Genomic DNA, 7304 nt, shown 5'->3' on the forward strand with positions numbered 1-7304 from the left:
TATAGACTCATATAATCCAGTTCAAGGCAGATAATGTGGATTATCTGATTTGGTAATCTGGATTATATGGCAGTGTAGATCCAGCCTTAGACTGCTTCTAAAGGCTAATTTAATGGAGTCTACAGGCATTCTGGGGAAAGAAAGATGTCAGGTGACTATAGCCATGACTGGCAGCTTGCAATACCATCTTGACAAGATCTAGGAAACAGATTCAGCGGTAGTTATGTTGGCCAACTAAAACCAAAACCAAAATGCACAAAAGAATCATGCAAACTTTCAAAGCTCCGCTGGATTCTTCATCAGACAGAATGTTCAATAAAAATAAGAAAAGAAAACTGATACTACAGTCACCAAGCTACATTTTGTATGAGATCTTGTTTGTGCTGTAGTTTGGTTGTTTTGGGGGGATCTCAATGCAAGAAGAGGTCATTCTTCTCTTGGTCATGTGGGAACCAAGGTAAAAAAAACCCCAGTGAAATTTAAACCCCATTAACAGTACCAAATAACTTCTCTTGATATCTAGGGATTCTTTGTCTTTTATGAAGCAATAGACCCCTTTCTTTGGTAAAGACATTGAATTTCACAATAAATTTCTGTACTGGTACATTTTTGTGTGAAAGATACTGCATAAGTAAAGTCGATCAAAAGGAAAATTGTTTACCTTTGTTGGAGGAAGGAAACTCAAAATTGAGAGTTAAGTCCTAGTCTTTAGCTCCCTCTTGTTTGGGAATCCCCTGATGCCGCTATATTCAGTATCTTCAAATCCAGGACACATACTCAGGGGTAATTGTTCTGGCCATACAACAAAATAAAAAAAATACATTAAAGATCATTAACTATATTGGTCAACCAAAATGCACAAAACACATCATGCAAGCTTTTGAAGCTCCATTAGCTTGTTCATCAGGCAAAAGAGTTCTTGAAAATTCAGGATTCTCTGGCCCAGGCTTCCTTGATATAACCTTTAGTTACCCGAGGGCCAATCAAACGTTAGTACAGTAGAGTCTCACTTATCCAAGCTAAACGGGCCGGCAGAAGCTTGGATAAGTGAATAACTTGGATAATAAGGAAGGATTAAGGAAAAGCCTATTAAACATCAAATTTGACAAATAAAGTAGTTCAATACGCAGTAATGTTATGTTTTAATTACTGTATTTACGAATTTAGCACCAAAATATCACAATATATTGAAAACATTGACTATATAAATGGCTTGGATTATCCAGAGGCTTGGATAAGCGAGGCTTGGATAAGTGAGACTCTACTGTATATGAATGTGAGGGCCAGAGATATTCTAGAAAGAAAACGAATTCTTAAAAAAGCAGTAAGAAGGGTAAACATTTTCCCCCCAAATATTTTACCAGTAAGAAGAGCAAGAGCCAACAAAAATGAATTGGTGGGCCGCATGTGGCCCACGGGTCGCCAGTTGGACCACGTTGTTTTAGTTTATAACCTTTATAATCTTCAGCCAATGCAGGCCACATAAGTTAGTGAAGATGGGAAGTGCAGTCAAACACAACTGCTGTTATCATTGCTGTTATTGTTCCAGCTGGTTCTTTTTCACATTATTCATATATTTTGCCAAATGCGCTATTGTTTTTGCTCAAGCATTTTTATCTAGTGATCTTGTTGATCTTCTTTTCAAAAACATAAGGGAGCTTTATCTCTGAATAGGAGCTTTATCATGAAAAATAATCTTTCAAAGCCTAACACCTGATGAATTTATCTAGGAAGTGATACTTTAATCTGGAAACATGGTGCTTGTGTGCATAACCTTTACACTTCTTGCACTTTACACTTCTTTATGCTTTACACTTTTACACTTCTTTATCCTGATTGCCACTCTCAACATCAATAATATGCAACAGGTGTTTAAACTAAGGAGTTGAGAGAGCTGAAAAACTGCCAGGCAGGCAAATATAGAAAGGATTAAGCTCTACTCTCTATCCAATTCTTCACTCTAAACTTCCATAAGGGTAGAACTAGCTCTACCATGCAACAGAGGAGATGCAAGTGACTTCAAGATTTAGAACCTAGATTGTAGTAGGCAACTTGTATAACTGTTTTGGGGGAAACAATTCCCATTGGCATAGCCAATACAAACAATGGTAATGGAACTTGAGGTATGTTCTTTACAAACACCCGCAGGGCCACAAATTGCCTTGATTTAGAAAGACAAATGAAAGCAGAGATCATTGTCTAAAGTGTGCAGTGAGGTTTTAAAATGTTTTTCTAGAATGATATAGGGGGAGCGAGGAACATGATATTCTTCTTCAGGCAGGAAAAAAATCTTTGGTCAGCATGGCTATTTTTTTTAATTGTAGCAAATGACAAGGAGAGCTTTCTTACAACCATTTGTATGCAATATTTAGTTAGAAAGGAAGCGTGAAGCCTGCAAGATTTGATAAGGCATATTAAATGGATAGTGCTGTGATCCAGGCTAGAAAGCCATCCTTTCTGTGTGACCTCCTCCAGTATATGCTCTCATTTTTATTCTTAATTTCAGCTTTTTCATTCCAGCTTTCCATCACTTCCTTGCCAGCCCTCTTCATTCTCAGTATTCTTCATGTTTCTGTTCTCTATTGTACTCCAGATATGTTCGCATCCCTCAATATATTTTTCAGTCTGTTTTGCTATTGCTTGAGCATAGGTTAAGGTAAAGGTTTCCCCTGACGTTAAATCCAGTCGTGTCTGACTCTGGGGGTTGGTGCTCATCTCTGTTTCTAAGCTGAAGAGCCAGCATTGTCCGTAGACACCGCCAAGGTCATGTGGCTGGCATGACTGCATGGAGCCCCGTTACCTTCCCGCCGGAGTGGTACCTATTGATCTACTCACATTTGCATGTTTTTGAACTGATAGGTTGGCAGAAGCTGGAGCTAACATCGGGCGCTCACTCTGCTTCCCGGAGGAAGTTACTATTTGGGCCCCCAATTCCCAGCAAGAGTTACTATTTGGGACTCCAACTACCTGCAGAAGTTACTATTTTGGACTAGAACTCCCTGCAGAAGTTACTGTTTGGCACTCCAATTTCCTTCAGAAGTTACTATTGAGACTAGAACTCCCTCTAAGAGTTACTGTTTGGGACAACAATCCTCTGCAGAACTTACTATTTGTGACTCCCAATTCCCTGCAAGAGTTGCTATTTGGGACTCCAACTCCCTACCGAAGTTACTGTTTGGGCCTCCAACTCCCTGTGGAAGTTACTATTTAGGACTCTCAACACCCCACAGAAGGTACTATTTGGGCCTCCAATTATTTGCATAAGTTATTATTTGGAACTCCAATTTCTTGCTGAAGTTATTATTTGAGACTAGAACTTTATGCAAAAGTTACTATTTGGGCCTCCAACCCCTTGCAGAAGTTATTTGGGATTCCAACTCCCTGCAGAAGTTACTATTTGGGCCTCCAGCACCCTACAAAAGGTACTATTTGGGCCTCCAGTTCTTTGCAGAAGTTACTATTTGAGATTAGAACTCCTTGCAGAAGTTACTATTTGAGATTAGAACTCCTTGCAGAAGTTACTATTTGAGATTAGAACTCCCTGCAGAAGTTACTATTTGAGCCGCCAACTCCCGGCAAAAGTTGCTATCTGAGACTCAAACTACAGTAGAGTCTCACTTATCCAACATTCGCTTATCCAAAGTTCTGGATTATCCAACGCATTTTTGTAGTCAATGTTTTCAATATATAATGATTTTTGGTGCTAAATTCATAAATACAGTAACTACTATGTAGCATTACTGCATATTGAACTACCTTTCCTGTCAAATTTGTTGTATAACATGATGTTTTGGTGCTTAATTTGTAAAATCATAACCTGATTTGATGTTTAATAGGCTTCTCCTTAATCTCTCCTTACTATCCAACATATTCGCTTATCCAACGTTCTGCCGGCCCGTTTATGTTGGATAAGTTAGGCTCTACTGTACCTGCAGGAGTTACTATTTGAGATTAAAACTCCCAGCAAGAGTTACTGTTTGGGACAACAATCCCCTGCAGTATGTACTACTTGGGACTCCAGCTCCCTGCAGAAGGTACTACAGTAGAGTCTCACTTATCCAACATAAACGGGCCAGCAGAACGTTGGATAAGCGAATATGTTGGATAATAAGGAGGGATTAAGGAAAAGCCTATTAAACATCAAATTAGTTTATGATTTTACAAATTAAGCACCAAAACATCATGTTATACAACAAATTAGACAGAAAAAGTAGTTCAATACGCAGTAATGTTATGTTGTAATTACTGTATTTACAAAATTAGCACCAAAATATCACGTTATATTGAAAACATTGACTACAAAAATGCGTTGGATAATCCAGAATGTTGGATAAGTGAGACTCTACTGTATTTGGGATTTCAACTCCCTGCAGAAGGCTCTGTTTGGGCCTCTAGGCCTGCTGCGGGGCCTACTGTGGCCTTCCCTCCTCCTCCTGGGCCTGGCTTGGGCCTGGCGCGGCCTTCCCTCCATCTGCAAATCACTCCTCCCGGTGTCAGCCGGCAAATTGGTTTATCCTCCCCCGCTTTCCCAGCGCCCGGGCTTTCATTACCTCTCCGAAATGAAGCGATATCTCCTCGGCGGAGGGCTTCCCGCCGCCGGTGCGGCCGGTGCCGGCATCATGAGCGCTGGCATAATAAATGAAGACAAAGTGCCGCCGGTGCCGGGCCCTCTCTCCCGCCGCGCCGCCAGCTTCATTATTCGCTTAAGTTGCCGGAGAAAATTACTTAACCCTGACCCGTGTATTAGGGGCCTGTATTAATGCCGCGACAGGCGCCTCTTACGGCGAAGAACAATTTATTAGAGCCGAAACAGGCTGCTTTTCTCTGTCATTTTTCCAATCTGAGCTTTGAACACACATCATTAAACTTGTCTGACTCTCTCCCCTTCTCCATCATTCCTTCAGAAAAAAATACACACACACACGCACACAAGGGAAAGGGCGGCGGAGAGGATGGAGATTGTTTTGAACTCGCTTCTAAACAAGGGCCTGCCTCACACGACTTGTTGGGCTCCCTCCTCTCCATCTCTGTCTCATTTGCACCCATTTTTATGTTGCTTTAATTTCATAGGGTTTTCTGAGGTTAGATCTACACTGCTAAGCTTGGGCAAATTTGGGGCCTACCTTGCAGGCGTTTTGGGCTCCAACTCCCACCATTCCTCACAGCCTCAGGCCCCTTCCTTTTCCCCCTCAGCCGCTTAAGCGGAAAAGGAAGGGGCCTGAGGCTGTGAGGAATGGTGGGAGTTGGAGCCCAAAACGCCTGCAAGGTAGGCCCCAAATTTGCCCAAGCCTGCTCGATGCTGACTATATAATATAATCTGGCAATGCAGATCCCACCTTAGACAAAGAATAATACTCTGAGGTGGTTTTGCCATTCTCTTCCTCCAATATATATATATACTTATTTATTTACTATATTTATATTCCGCTTTTCTCACCTCTGGGAGGGGGGGGGGAGACTCAAAGCAGTTTCCAACACAATCATGGCAAAATTTCCTTCTATTCTGCTTTGGTCAGACCACACCTGGAATACTGTGTCCTATTCTAGGCACCACAATTTAAGGGAAGTGTTAAGAAACTGGAATGCGTCTGGAGGAGGGCGACTAAAACGATCAAGGGTCTGGAGAACAAGCCCCATGAGGAGCGGCTTAAAGAGCTGGGCATGTTTAGCCTGCAAAAGAGAATGCTGAGAGGAGACATGATGAGGGCCATGTATAAATATGTAAGGGGAAGTCATGTAAGGGGAGTTTATGCTTTTATGCTTTTTATATGTTTTTATGTACAGTAGAGTCTCATTTATTTATTTCCAATATTTCTACCCCTCCCTTCTCCCCAAGGGGACTCAGGGCGGCTTACACAACTGGTAGAATCACTACCAGTACATCATAATACAATAAAATAAGATTAAAACAGTTAAAATAGTTAAATAACATAGTAAAATACAATATATAAAAATTTAAAACAATGCAACACCAAATATATATACCAATCTTATCCAACATAAACGGGCCAGCAGAACGTTGGATAAGTGAATATGTTGGATAATAAGGAGAGATTAAGAAAACGCCTATTAAACACCAAAATAGGTTATGATTTTACAAATTAAGCACCAAAACATCATGTTATACAACAAATTTGACAGAAAAAGTAGTTCGTTACACATTAATGCTATGTAATTACTGTATTTACAAATTTAGCACCAAAATATCACAATGCATTGAAAACATTGACTACAAAAATGCGTTGGATAATCCAGAACGTTGGATAAGTGAGACTCTACTGTATTCATTGTAATTTAATGTATCTTATATTGCATTTTATAATATGCAAGTCCCTTTGGGTGAGAAGGGCGGGATAGAAATATTGGAAATAAATTGGAAATAAATTTTATTGTTGCATTACTGGGCTTGGTCCCCATGCAAGCTGCCCAGAGTCCTTTTGGGGAGATGGCATGGGATATAAAGTTATTTTTATATTATATTATTATTTTGAGATACTTATTTTCTTTTAAACTATATTCCCATGATTTACCTGATGGTTAGTATAGTTAGATCCCATGTAGTTTTCCTGTAGCAAAAGGCTAAAGACTACAGTATTGATATTAATGGTCTGGAGAACAAGCCCTATGAGGAGCAGCTTAAAGAACTGGGCATATTTAGCCTGCAGAAGAGAAGGCTGAGAGAAAGCATGATGACCATGTATAAATATGTGCAGGGAAGTCATATTGAGGAGGGAGCAAGCTTGTTTTCTGCTGCCCTGCAGACTAGGACGCGGAACAATGGCTTCAAATTACAGGAAAGGAGATTCCACTTGAACATTAGGAAGAACCTCCTAACTGTGAGAGCTGTTCAGCAGTGGAACTCTCTGCCCTGGAGTGTGGTGGAGGCTCATTCTTTGGAGGCTTTTAAACAGAGACTGGATGGCCATCTGTCGGGGGTACTTTGAATGCAATTCTCCTGCCTCATGGCAGGGGGTTGGACTGGATGGCCCACGGGGTCTCTTCCAACTCTATGATACTATGATTCTAATACAATGCCAACATTCATGTAAAAACCAGAGTATCAATCAACAATAATAACTATGAATTAAAACTATTAAAATCATATTAAACCGTAAAACATAATCAACATTTAGACATTAAGACATAGAATTAAAACATATTAATATAATCATTAAAATCACAATCCGAAGCCATTCCAATTGTCAAAGAAATGTATTCCCTATTCATTTCTTGCACTGCTTACTAACCAAAGTCTTGGTCTCGCAGCCATGTCTTTGCTTTCTTTTTGAAGACCAAGTGGGATG

At 40.2% G+C, this 7304-nt stretch overlaps 1 long non-coding RNA gene across 3 annotated transcripts in view; it reads right to left on the minus strand.

The window, feature by feature from the left end:
- Positions 1-5026, minus strand: part of LOC103281049 (uncharacterized) — a 102102-nt gene extending 97076 nt beyond the window's left edge. The window contains exons 1-2 of one of the 3 annotated variants that reach the window (XR_010002129.1): positions 4551-5026; positions 662-792 (exon numbers count right to left, since the gene is read on the minus strand). This is a non-coding gene — a long non-coding RNA (uncharacterized LOC103281049). The remainder of the gene's footprint in view (positions 1-661; positions 793-4550) is intronic. The other 2 variants (XR_507562.3, XR_507567.3) reach the window with 2 other exon arrangements.
- Positions 5027-7304: the final 2278 nt, after the last annotated feature.

The sequence above is a fragment of the Anolis carolinensis genome, chromosome 1 (assembly GCF_035594765.1).
Source record: "Anolis carolinensis isolate JA03-04 chromosome 1, rAnoCar3.1.pri, whole genome shotgun sequence".
Taxonomy (NCBI): domain Eukaryota; kingdom Metazoa; phylum Chordata; class Lepidosauria; order Squamata; family Dactyloidae; genus Anolis; species Anolis carolinensis.